The following is a 13,942-nucleotide window of genomic DNA, read 5'->3' as shown; positions in this document are numbered from 1 at the left end:
CACCTACTTTGCACTAACTTTCTCTCTGAGCTTCTACTTAGTGCAGTCTGATGGGACAATGGTGCCCCAGCCAAGGGCTTGGAGCCTTTGTCACACCTGGCCCAGCCTCTGCCACCCCTCCAGGACAGGCTCCTGACTGTCTGCTTCCTAGCCCCGAAGTAGCCACCAAGGGGCAGGGGCACAGTCTCAGGCTTCAGGGAGGGTCCATACGGCCTAAAGTATGTCTGTGCCCCACTGAGCATGACATTAAATAGAAGATTAAAAAAAAAAAAAGAAGAAGAAAGAAAGAAACAACAGCGTGACAAGTCCAGAGAGAGACCACGGAAGAAAGGAAAAAGCTTTTTGTCCTGCTTTTTGAACAAGCAAACGAGCACCTTATGCGGCTGGCCGCGTGCACGCTAAGTGCCCCCCAGGCGCTGTGCAGGGTGCAAAGCTGGCATTTTCTTTCCCGCTGACTGCCTGCTGCCCCCCACGTCCTCTGCCCGACCACTCGCTCATCCTCTCCTTCACCAGCATCCGTGGAGTCAGGGGTTTGCTGGGTGCTGGGCAACGCCTGGGGAGCCACGTTAGGACGCCGCGGTCCCCGAGCTGCTGGGCCCCACCCACAGGTCACCGGCGGCACGCAGCCAAATCCACTGCTCTCTCTCCCTTTGCAAAGGATCCAACCAGGCACTAGTGACATCAGACCTCGTCTGCAAATTACAGAGTTGAAAACAGGAGCCGGAGGAACTGTGCGTTTTCCACGGGCGAGCTGGGGGCGTCGTCACGCAGTTCTCTTGACTTGACTTTTCGTTTCGCAAGATGAGGATTTAATTCTCTTTTAATCATATCCTCCGAGAGAACCCTTTCCCGTGGGTTTAGGAAACTTCCCACTGGGATTGCTGAGCCTCCACTGACACCAGTTCTCTGTCTTTCCCGGAACTGGGATCAGAAACGTCAAGGAACAGTTTCCTCCAGCGTCCGCTGAGACCCCTGCCGGGCCTGCGACACGCTGTGACTGGGGCCAGTTCCAAACTGGTTCAGGTTTCCCAGGGACACTGACTTACACAACCGAGAAATTTCCATAAAATGCACGATAGACCAGTCGAAATAAAAGTTACTTTTTTTCTTTTTACCTTTCAAATGAATTTCAGAAAGGGGTCAACACATTCTAGTGACAAATGAAGACTCTCCGTGTCCCAGATATGACAGATGTCCAGACAAGCTCCTCGGGCTTCCGACCAGGCATTTGGGATTCTGGTTGAATACGTAGCTTTCTGACATGATGCCCGGATTTCTAGAAGACGTCCTTGGATAACTGGCTGGTGCTTGGATTCTTGAAGTGGTATTTGTAGTTCGGATGCAGTATTAAGGTTTCTGGTGAGGCCCTTGAATATCGGAGCGGTATTTGGACTTCTGACTTCGCACACGAAACCCATGCTGGGGCCCTGGGGGCTGGGTGTGGGGCACTCGCTTGTCCAGACGGCCGCATGCGTCATCCACCTGCAGGCACAGGGCTGAGCTGCTGAGGCCAGGAGCGACCCTGAGGGAGGAGCTCCACAGCCCTGGCCGCCAAGACGACCCCCGGCGCTATTTTCCATTAAGGTTATGGAGCAAAAGGGTACGTGAGCCCAGCTGGGTGGACAGAGCCACTTGGAGTAAACAGGCGGACAGGGAGGAAGCTTGACTGAGTGGAAACTGATTATGTTCCTGGGCTCTCTGGGAGGGAGACCGACCACGTGGCTTTCCAAGTGGAATGGATTTGTAGCAACATGAAAAAAAAATGTTCAAAACAGCTGCACAGCGTTTAAAAACATTTTTATAGAAAGGAGGGTTTGGAGATGTTTTGTGAGGTCTGACGTCCTCTAACCGAGAACCCCTTCCGGCATCGGATGACCTCATCACTTTATTCCATCAGAGCCCCGGGGGGAGGCGAAATGCCTTCCCTGCGGCACAGCGCCGTGTCCCCTTGTCTCAGACATGCTGAGTACCACCTTACCTAGATTACAGCAAAGTAATTTTTAAAAGAAATAGGTCTTCATTCTCAGCAGGAGGAAAACACACAGCCATGGGCTGTGAATCACTCATTAAAAATTAAATAAATCCACCCACAACAGGAAACAGCACAACAGAATGTCGGTGTTGACTTCAGGTTGGAAGGAAGCCAGAAACAGGACTTGGAAACAGTGATGGCTCTGAGTGGGATCTCGTGCACACTGCTACATGCAGCACCCTGACTCCGTCTCTGCGACCGGCACTTTCCAGCCTGCCTTCTGCGGATGACTCGCAGGAGAAGGAAGCAACCTGGCATCGGGGGTTTCCATGGTTTCCTCCAAGATCCAGCAATCCACCCTCCCGGTGAGTCCCTTCTCCAGGTGGAGCAGAGCATCAACAGCCCCAGAACCACTTGCCAGAATGCATCTCAGAACAGTGGGGAGAAGGTGCCTTTATGTTACCACTTACTGCTTCTGCAGAGGTTTTAAAATCGAAGCCCAGGAATGCCCAGTTTTTACTTCCTGCCTGTCAGCAACACCACAGAAAGAAGACTGCTTTTCAAAAATGTTTTCCCCATTCATAAAACCCTCCTTTCTAGGTTCCTTGTTCCTCTGGCGGCAGGAGGAGTGGAGCGATCCTTTGCTGCTTTCTTTTCTGGTGAAGATTATAAAACATTTACACCATGAGGTGCAGACTTCCTCCCAGCAGGAAAGGCGATGGATGTATCTGGCGCAGGCTTGGCTGATTCACAGCAGTGGCGACGTTAGGGCGATTTCCGTATTAACTCAGAATCCAGACAGACATCCCCCAAGAACATCAACTTTATGTCTACAAGGGGCCTTTAAAAAATTCTCACCCAGCCCTTTATTTTTGAGACAAAGAAGGTATGACTCAGGGCACAAAGGGACGCATCAAAGTCATTCAGCTTTCTGGAACTATACTCCGTGTGCATCTAATCTTTTCCTAGCCTCCCGTGCAAAATGCACAATTACACTTGCTACCGAAAGGACTCAAGCACAGGTCCTACAGGCGATATTTCCTGGAGTCAGAACTAGGACTTACCACTTCATTTTTCAAGACTTTGCACAATTATGAGCCCACAGGGGACACCCGGTAAATGCTGGCAGAGGGAATGGACCAACCCCGCGCTGTGCCGAAAGGAAGCCTGGCCAGTGTGTGAAGAGAGATTAGAAAACTCGATTTGGTCAGCAGATAACGTGCGGAAACATTTGGAACTCTGGCCAAGATCAACTCAACTGATCATAAAGTTGTTCCAAAATATAATTATCTACCAGCAACCTGTTTGCAGAATCCACGGGCTACGTCCTTATTTATAACTGTTCTCTAATACTTGCATAACCGCAAAATGATAGTATTCATAATGGAAAACGTTTTCTTTTCGGCAGGTCGGCTTCCTCGTTGTGGGTCGTGCTAGTGAGAGGGGCCTGGCTTTTAGCTTTGAGGGGGACCCGTGCACAGCTGAGGCTCCCCTGGAGGCTGATGAGCCCCGTGCCACGGTGTTCCCACCTCCCTTCTCCCAGCCCGCCTGGGTCTCTGTCTTCTCAGCTTCAAAGTGGAGTTGAGGACGAACACCCAGCTGCCCCCGGGAATCTCGGAGGTCTGAGCGAAACAGTGCCCTTGGGCACGACTTGTAAACTGCTCTACACGCATGTGTGCGGGATTATAAACGCAATTTATGTTTTCAGCATAAGGCATTTAAGTTATCCGGCAAAACAGGAAATAGATCAAGTCCTGTTTTTGTGAATAATAATTTCCACCAACATGACGTTTTTGAGAAAATCCCTTTCTCAGCAGCAACGTGGTACCATGGAGGTTTTAAGCACATTTTTATAGACAGCACTCAAACACAAAATCTGTGTCATTTCAGATAGCACACCAATCTTGCTAGTGTTATTTGAAATCAGTTAAACACCATCAACATATTTTTTCCAAGTTGTTAGAATCCAGTCAGCCCCCTCCCTAAAATAACTCAAATCCAATTTGTTTGGCTTGTCACTTATGCTCATTTCCATTCTAAACAAGAAGAAAAGCTACTCAGAAACATAGTTTTGTTCAGCAACTCCATAGAGATCATCTATCTTCCAACATTTTAAATATTTTATGCCAAACTCTATCATACTAAGCTGTTCAAAAAAGTCACCTCGGGGGACCCTGAGTGGCTCAGTCAGTTAAGTTTCTGCCTTCAGCTCAGATCATGATCCCAGGGTCCTAGGATTGAGCCCCATGCCGGGCTCCCTGCTCAGCAGGGAGTCTGCTTCTCCCCCTCCTCCCTACTTGTGCTCTCTCTAGCTGTCTCTTTCTCTCTCAAATAAATAAATAAAATCTTAAAAAAAGGTCACGTCAAATGGGCAATCTTTTTTTTTTTTAAGATTTTTCTTTATTTATTTGACAGACAGAGATCACAAGTAGGCAGAGAGGCAGGCAGAGAGAGAGAGGGAAGGAGTCTCCCCACTGAGCAGAGAGCCCAATGTGGGGTTTGATCCCAGGACCCTGGGATCAGGACCTGAGCCAAAGGCAAAGTCTTAACCCACTGAGCCACCCAGGTGCCCCATGAATGGGCAATCTTTGAACAGGAGGATTTCTCCTCCTGTGGCTCACTGTCCTGATTCACATGGGGACATCCCCCCATCAACAGGACTGTAGGCGGTGGGGTGGGGGGTGGTTCCCGCATCAAATGGGGCTGGGTCTATGTTTCTTCCAGTGGGTAGCAGCCCTCATTCCTGACTCCAGTGCCCTGGGGGTCTGAGAAATCTCTCTGTAAGTCATACACCTAAAGGGATTTCTACATTTCTCGTCTTCCTCCCTCTCCTCCAACCCTGTCTGAACGATGCCACTGGTCAGGCAGGGGGCACGGACACTGTCTGTTCCTGCAACAGAAACCACATACAGAACGTCGGTCCCCACCATGAACCTGAACCACACAGCTCCTAGACCAGTTCACGGTCCTGCAGACCAGGTATTGCCAGATTCTTACCGCGTCCCTTTTAACTGAAATGCCGCTTCCCAAATCCAGCTGATAAGGAAAGTGAAGAGGGTGGGTTTGATTATAAAAATAGGAAATGTCCAACTTTCAATGGGTGGGATCGTGGTGTGTCATCCAGTCAACAATAACTGTTTTTCCTAAAAGATGGACCTCACCTTGGATTCCTGGCAATCAGACAACCCTGCGGCCCCGAGGCGGCTTCTGTCCACCGTCCCCGGCCACCGCCTGGCCAGGCTGCCGTGCATTAAACAGTTTCCTGAAGCCTAAATCCCAGATTTCCTGCCGAGGGCTGGACAGAGTTCACTGAGGCGCTGGCCAAATGCTCATTTAATGACTGCTTCCTTGAACTGAATTTTTAAGTGCCTTAGAAATTATATTACAAACAACCACGACCTAAATACAAAGTGAGGAGTTTCCCCTTCGAGCTTCCCTTACCTCTTCTCCTGCTGGGACGACCCCGGGAAGCCATCGTGGCCCGAGAGAACCCATGTTTTCCTGTAGCTGGAAAAGGATTTCTCGAAGAATTCCAGCTCCGAGCTGGGTCTGCAGTTCCGGGGCGAGCCGGGAGCTTATATAGAAAAGCTGTGTTCCTATTTCCTCTAAGTGGAAACTGTGACCGCTTAATATCCATGGCTTTGCTATATGACAAACGATTACCTAGTAGACTCTTGGAGGAGGTCCTTCTTGGAAGAATGTGGAAACTTTCCTGGGGGGAAAATGGAAGTGGAAATAAAGGAGGGATTAATCCGTTTGTCACCAGCAGGTCCAGAGGCGTTCTTCCAACTTACGATCACCTTCCAAAGTCAGTTACAGGAGAAGAACTCCTTCGCTGTCGGGAGAAACACATTTTGCTCGAATGGGAAACCCAGAGGATCCACCGATGCTAATTAAAACCCAAGAACAGGGCAAAAGCAAGAAAGAGGGATCAAATATTTGAGAATGTTTTCAAGTCTTCCGTGCTTTGCACATCATTCGTGAAGCTTCTCGTTTTCTTTCTGCAGACTTGGAAACCAGCACAAGAATGCTCTATTTCACCTGCAGAAATTCAGCCCTAGCTAAGGCGGCCAGAAAGCACATTCCGAGCGCTTTGCTCTTTGCCTTGTCAAACATTTAAAAACCCTTTAGATTGTTCTCTTTTCGTGCCATGGTGGCCACTGGAATCAACAGCCAGGAAGAGAAATGACTTCGAAGAGAAAAATCACACATGTTGAAACTGACAAAGGAGGAAAGACGGATCATTAAGGAGGAGACAGCTAGTGACGGAATGTTCTAAGCTAATTTTAAAATTAAATTCACTGTTAACATCAGCACTTTAATTTCGTTGCCTTTTATTCCTTTGGTATTTCCATGAGCCAAAGTGAAATAGTCAAGTTACAGTATCATTTAATTTTACTTACTGGTGGATACCCTTTGGTATAACAATATAAGACCTCAAAGAGCCTGGAAAAGATATTTAAACCTTAATTGCGTGTCTTGCATGAATTCTTAATTCTGACATCCCATCGCTTTATTTAAATGCTACGCAACTGAGACCCGCAGAGTTGCAAGCGTCCACTAGTTGAGGGAACTTTGGTCATGTTTGATGGTTGATAGAAATCATGGTGTCCCCTCCCAAGTCCATATTTACATATTACAAAAAAGGAGAAACGAGAAACAACAGAAAACCATGAGAATGGTGGTTGTTCGTGCCAAAAAGGTCCCACTTAATCCAGTGAAAGAGCAAAAAGTTGACTCTCTCTTTGTTTAAGTTCAGATATTAACATAGAATGGCTTTTTTCTTAATGTTTTACTTATTTATTTATCTGAGAGAGAGCACACATGCGCACGAGTGGGGGGAGGGGCGGGGGCGACAGGAAAAGAGACTCCCCAGCGGACTCCATGCTGAGCGAGAAGCCCAACATAGGGCTCGGTCTCATGTCTCATGAGATCATGCCCTGAGCCAAGAGTCAGACACCCAACTACCACCCAGGTGTCCCCGGGGTGCCTTTTTTTAAAATGAAGAATCACTGGGGCGCCTGGGTGGCTCAGTGGGTTAAGCCGCTGCCTTCAGCTCAGGTCATGATCTCAGGGTCCTGGGATCGAGCCCCGCATCGGGTTCTCTGCTCAGCAGGGAGCCTGCTTCCTCCTCTCTCTGTGCCTGCCTCTCTGCCTGCTTGTCAACTCTCTCTGTCAAATATATAAAAAAAAAAAAAAAAAATGAAGAATCAGAGATTGTTGCTAGAGGAGAGAACACCTTTGGATCCCCATTTCAGTAATGGCACATACATTGCTATACAGTTGAACGACCTCTTTAAACGAAAACAACTGCCTTAATTATGTGACAGTGTTAGTTACAATGATCTTATTAACCGCTGACTCGGCGCGAGCTCACTGACACATCACAGTGAACCTAAGAAGGGACTGCAGGCTGAGGGCGGCGGGGCTTCCCCACGTCCCCGTGTTCAGCCAGCAGGCATCTCCTGGGCTCCTGCCCCACGGCAAGCCCACCACCTGCGGACGGCAGCTTGGGACAGTGGCTAGGTTCAGGTTCTCCCCTGCCCTGCCCAAAGGGAGCTATTTATTTCATTCCAATGGACTCAAAAGCTGGTTTCTAACCCCACAAATTAGAAATAAATTCCTTTCTATTAGTTGAAATCTTGAAGCTCTTGGAACAAAGCTCAAATGTTTAGCAATGAAATTGCCACGGGCCCTGAGATCACCGTGGTGGTCAACCCCTTCCTCCCAGCAGCAGGTTCCAAACAAAAGCATCAAATAAGGTAGCCACCACAAGGGGGGTCATGCTTGGGACAGCCTTTGCTCACATGGAAGAGAAAATTCCTGAAATAGAAGCACTTTCTACCTAAGAACTCACAGCTTCCCAAAGCAATCTTTACCGTCCTATTGAAACGGAGGCGAAGGATGGCCCTCGGTTGAGCGACAGGCCAGGCTACGGGCCCACATACCAAGAGGACAGGAAACCTTCCAACAGGCAAAGGGCAGGACTGGGTGTGGGGGCCAGTGCTGAGCGGAGAGCCAAGCAAGGCAAGAGGCAGATGCTTTTAACAGGTCATAATCGAGATCTTCTATCTGGGAGAAGAGGCGACTGTGGGGCAAGACCTTCCAGTGTTTCATCCCAGCAGGAAAGGGAACCACTGCTCTTGAAAAGCAGCGTGTGTGGTATCTCTCCAAGCCAGTGAGGATGAGGCAACACCTCTCGCTTGGGATTCCGAGGCAATAAGGGATCGCAGACTTCTTGTGCTTAAGTCTCATCCGGTAATATTATCCCAGTAACATTCCTCCTCTTGGAGCCCGTTGTGGACATACGCCCAAGGAGATCACGCCATCCAAGATCGCCAACATCCAACAATGACGTGATAGAGAATGGGGACAGCACAATCAGCTCAGTAGGTGACCCACGGAGCCTTTCCCGTTCTCTCTCTGTTGATAAATCGCTGACTGTGTGTGCATTCCTTGGAGATAGGGCGCAACAGTCCATACACCCCAAATGCATCTGCTCACACCAGGGAGACTACAAGCATTCATGCCCACAGGGAACAGCGTCACGACAGCAACTGAGGGGGCCAGCCAAAGCCAGACAGCAACCCACTGACCTTAAAATAATTCAGGAGAGAGTCAAAGCATGCCAAACAAGGGGATGCATGTAGGAAACCCAACTTCCTGGCTGCGTACGAGCTGGTACACTCACGGGGGGAACACACACCACGCACCCAGGCGCCGCTCGCCCACATGCTGGAACCCCTTCCAAAGCTCTGTGGTTTTCCTCCTGCGACCTCTTTGGGGCACTTCATACCAGGAAGCTGATGGAGTAAGACACAAAGAGGCGGCGGTGTTTGTTTTTCTGAGAGCTGGGAGTCAAGGCCGTGGAATCGTGCCCGATCTCAAAAGGCATAAAAGTATGTGACGATGACACGGTTGTTTTTGTTTCTGTTTTAACCCAAAGTGCAATCCAGAAAAGCTCCTTTTCAGCAGGTTTTACCCACAGCAGATCAATTTAAGAGGCAATTACCATCGACGCGATTATGCGCCTCTGTGTTTCCCAGCAGGCATCCCATGGGTGCAGCGAGAAAAAGCAAGGCCCTTTCGAGGGTACGGACACATCCGTGACGGGAGAGCGCGCGGAAACTGCGTTCTCACCGGCCCCGTTCGGGAGCCTGAACCACTGAGCCAGATTTTAGACACGCGGCACGCACGCACAAAACGATGCAGCAAATCTGGCGTGATACAGTCCGGTTCAAGCAAGTTCAGGCATACAATCCTACCACAATACGTGGACCATACTGGTCTTCTCTCTCTAGAAATAATGTTTCTCTAACAATTAAATCCCACACACTTATTTGTTGTTGTTGTTAGTTAACAACACATCAGTTAAAAAATAAATTTGAAAAGGTTCTGTACTCACCAAGGGAAAGCGAAGGTTATCGTCTGCAAAAGAAAAGGCGGGGGAGGGGAGGAAAAAAGGAAGGGTTAGTTTTCTGGGTACCGGGAGCCAGCCGCTCACTCCAGCCCCGTTCGCTATAGCACTAGTTGAATGTTCTCAGTTTCGCTCCATCTTGGGATCTTCTTGAGGTCTTTGTATGTGATAACTTTTTTGCTGTGGACATCAGCTTTCAAAAGCGTCCTGTCCCCAAACTCCCCTGTGAATTCTGGTGTCAGTGATGGGGCAGCGTGGTGTCTAGCCCCAGGCCTAGATGCCCCTCCCCCAAGCCAGCACCCTGGGTCCCTCTTCCTAGACACCGCCTCTTAAAACCCTCGCAGGTTGGCCCCTCCTCCCGGTTTCCAGCTGCATCATTTTCCAGCCCGCTCATTCCCCAACACTTCAGCTTTTATGTCCTTTTTGTGTTTAACATCTCATTATGATAAAATTTGCACACCCTGACGTCCACCTGTGTGCGATTCAGGGCTTTGTAGCATAACCACAGACTCTACAACCATCGCCGTCACCTAAATTTAGAGCATGTTCATCATCTTAACAGAAAGGCCATGCCCATGATTTCATTAGCTCCCCAGCCCATCTGCTCCCCACCCCGTCCTCCGGCAGCCACGAGTCTACTTTCTGTCCACGGATCAGCTTATTCTGGACATTTCACTCATGTGAGATCTATAATACATGGCCATTTGTAACCTGCTTGCTTTTACTTGGGATTTTTGAGGTTTAGCCACATTATCACACAGACTGGTTCTTCATTCCCTTCTGTGGATGAATACTAGTCCATTTTCCACACGCCACGCACCATGTCCTGTCTATCCATGCCTCGGCGGGTAGACACGAACCTCTGGTTCATGCACAAGTGGCCAGTAGGGCAGCGTCACGCTGGAGACCGTGCTCCGTTGTCACTGTGCACCTGTACTGCTACACGTTTCGGGCACCCTACCCTTAAATAGCTAACGCACTCCACTGTGTTTTCCACTGAAATAGAATACTTCTCATCTTAGCGACGGCCAGGCTGGATATTTGAAAACCAAAGACAATCCTCCGTAGCACATAGTTACAGCAGGTTGTGGCACTCATTAAAAAGCTGACCCGTGAAGTCGGTTAGGGGCCAAAAGAGCAGAAGAAATGGTTCTTGTAATACCAGGGAATTTTAAATCTACTTGGGCAAATCTACAGCTAATGTCATCTCTGGTGGCAGCGTCCCTGCTAATTCTGGGAACGAGGCAAGGATGCCCACTCTCACCACTCACATTTAACGTCGTACTGGACGCCGGGTCAATGTAATAAGGCAAGAAAGAGATAGCAAAGACCCAGAGATTGGAAAGAAAGTAAGACTTCTTCGTTCTCAGAAAATTCCAGAGAATGCACAAAAAATCAACTAGGGATCAGTCTATTGGGTAACGAATGAAGTCACAGAGTTCCCAGAGTACGGCAGAGCCTCGAGTAGCGAAGAAGGTGGGGGAGGCACTGACGGCGGGGTAAGAGGTCAGGTCGTCGGCGGTAAGAGGTCAGGTCGTCGGCGGTAAGAGGTCAGGTCATCGGCGGTAAGAGGTAAGGTCATCGGTGGTAAGGGGAACTGCTTCTCGTATGGATAACTTATACACGAGCCCACTCCTTCCAATCCCCTCAAAGAACCTGGGAAAGTGCGGGGAAGAGTTCCTTGGAAGTGTGTTTGCTGGGGCCGCACACGGGGAGACGGCAGCAGCAGAAGATACCCCTAATACATCAGGATTGGGAGAAATGCTCAAAACTATCTTCCAAAGTAAAGTTGAGTCATTTTAGTGCACAATGGAGACCAGTGAGGTGCAGAAGGCTATCACAGGCAGAAGCAAAACTGCAGGGCTGAGTCAAACCGAACTAAAAACTAAACAGGGAAAAACCAGTGGGCCGCAGAAGCAGGTGGGCACTCCGTCAACAAACGGAGTGGGGTCAACAAATGAATACGCAGAATTCACTAGGTAACCAAACGCAAGCAGTAATTTTGAATTCAACTTTGAACTGCTGTTGTTTTCTTTTTTTAAACTAAACAAGAACGCCAGGAACCGTGGCCGTGCAGAGAGATCGCGGACTGTATGGGTCAGGGCGCCCACGTGTTAGCATGAAACCACAACTATCAGTTTCTCAAAGTACAGAATTAGAACAAAAACCGAGCAACCAGAATACACTCAGAAGTCAGCCCTCATCTCAGGAGCCCTTCCTGTAGCCTCAGGCCCCGAGGCAGACTGCTGCTTCAATACTGAGCACGTCTGAAAAGATGAAATAAGCACATTTAAAATTGGGGGTGGGGGAGGTCCGTTCCCGTGGACAGATCTGCTCGTGTCCGGAGGGACCGTCCCCCAGCACAGCGACATTCCACAACCGGAAAGCTTCCTGGTCTTGCCAGGAACGGCATCATCTTCCAAAAGAGGGAAGGGGAGAGAAGCTATTGGGTTCGGGATCCTATCCAGCGCCGCTTACGATGTCTCTCCCGCAGACTACAGCCAGTCCTGTGAAATAGGCAAGACGTGTCCCATTTTAAAGAAGTGAACACCGAGGCCTGGGCAGCCCCTTGACTTTGGCCAGTGGCACACAGAACAAGGAGGCAGGGCAGCAGGGATGCTAACCCAAGGCTGCGGAGACCACTGTGGGCTGGGCTGCACAGGCAAATCCGGTTGGCCTTGTGGCTTACTTTTGTTTGCTTGTTTTTCTTCCTGGGTCTCCATCCCCGAAGTGAAGCTGTAATTCCTTCAAGGCAGGGACAGTCAGCCTTTTCTTTACATTCCCAGTGTGTACCAGTGGCTGCCCCAGGAGGACCCATGAAAGGCGTGCGTTGAGGGCGACACTGACAAAGCAAGTCCCTAAAAGCTCTTCTCACCCCAGAGAAAGCTCCACTGTGGTCCTGGAAAGGCTCCGGCTGGCCACACACCTCCTGGGAGGGCCGGAGGGGGAAGGGGGTCTGTGGGGGGGCCTGGCTCCCGGAAGCCCGAGCCAGCCTGACCACAGAAGCCTGGAGCTCTGTCCCTGGGGCATCCAGATGCAGCTGCTGTTTCCGAGGGGCAGAGGTGGCGTGGGGGGAGGACGCCTGCCAAGCTAGACCCTGGGAACGAGGTGGTGTGAGGACATGGAACAGGGGAACTCCACTGAGGAGGCAGGGAGCCGGGCAGGCGAGGTCAGGCGGGCGGGCACTCCAGCAGGAAGTGGCTCCGGGCGGCAGGGCTTGGTCCTGATGCCTCACAAGATATGGAAAGACCACACCACGTTACTGTGCATCCAGACCTCCCAAAGAAGAAAATAAAACTGCAGCATTTAGAATCAATCGATCAGAACTGCTTCATGTAGGGAAGAAATTAAAATTATTCTGACGTGTCAAGCTCTGAGACGGACCGAACCAGGCAATCTTTCCAAACTCAGACAAAAGTAAACTGTTTTCTACACACACCCTTGGCCAGGAGTGCACCAAACATTCAGATGGGCGGAAGGTGCGCTGCCAAGGGGGAATCTGCAAGCCATTCTTTTAAACAGGCAGCAGCATTTAAGAAACTGAGAGATGCACATTTTTCGTTTAATTTAAAAACGACCCCATGTATATTTCCACATGTATAGTGTATCTAAAATGCGAACTTTGTTGATAGGTTAAAATTTTATAAAGCGAGGGCGCACAGAGGAAAATCAAAATCATACAATCAGACTCCAGGAATCGGGGCTTGCCGCGGTCTTATCTGGATGGGCAGGCCCCAGAGAGGAGCTCCTCCGTCTGGGCTGCCTTCCCTCTGATCCCGGTGTTTCTGGGGACACTGAGGTGGGCCCCATCTACTGTCAGAGCCGTTCCCCCTCAGGCACAGGGACTCTGGAGCGCGTTGAGGGGTGCAGTTAATTTAGATGGGCTGCCCAAAGGGCAGAAAACCACTACAAAGGAGAGAATACGAGACAGCATCATGCACGCCGCCCGCGGTGGGAAAGCAAGAGGCCCCAGCCACGGAGCACCGGCCGCCCCGGCATCAGTCGAGGAGCAAGTTCACTCTGCCTCCACGCGGTAACTCACTCGGTGGGCGGGGGACCCTGCACAAAGCTTCTGAATCCTCTCGGCTTCAGATTCTCACGGATATCATATGCTGCCAAGTCTCACAGTTTCCTTGTTTACCTTCTAGGCATCCGCAAAGCTGTTAATTTCTGCATTTCCTAACGTATGAGAGGCTGAAAGGGGCTGCTGATCTCACTGGGGGAGGGAAACCTCCCCAAAGGACTAGTCTGGGAGAACCATATTCGGGCCACCCCACAGCAAGCCACCTTGAAAAGGCAGGGGCGGGGGTCCTGGAAGACCACACGTTGCTAAGGCTGGAGGACAGATCCGCCTTCTTGACCCATTTTGTCAACCTACGACCATCAAGCTGGGCTTCTAAATATCTGGCAAATTTTTAAAGCATTATCCATGGACAGCTGCTCAGCAAGACCCACGCACACCCCTTCCTGCTTCTTGAGAGTATTTCTGAAGCACAAACTCCAGCCTCCGAACATAATGGCACATGATGGCACCTCCCTAATTACCCCACAGT

The 13,942-nt window shown here is 50.0% G+C and overlaps 1 protein-coding gene across 8 annotated transcripts in view; it reads right to left on the bottom strand.

Moving 5' to 3' along the window:
• The window catches only part of PTPRE (protein tyrosine phosphatase receptor type E), a 153,386-nt gene that overhangs the window by 84,411 nt on the left and 55,033 nt on the right, over positions 1-13,942 (bottom strand). Inside the window, exon 2 of one of the 8 annotated variants that reach the window (XM_032312982.1) lies at positions 9,378-9,400. The exons of the other annotated variants lie outside the window; for them this stretch is intronic. The gene's annotated coding sequence lies outside the window, so the exon portion shown is untranslated. The remainder of the gene's footprint in view (positions 1-9,377; positions 9,401-13,942) is intronic. 8 annotated transcript variants of the gene reach the window in all.

Source organism: Mustela erminea, chromosome 14, assembly GCF_009829155.1.
Source record: "Mustela erminea isolate mMusErm1 chromosome 14, mMusErm1.Pri, whole genome shotgun sequence".
NCBI lineage: Eukaryota > Metazoa > Chordata > Mammalia > Carnivora > Mustelidae > Mustela > Mustela erminea.
This window is presented reverse-complemented; position numbering and strand designations above follow the sequence as displayed.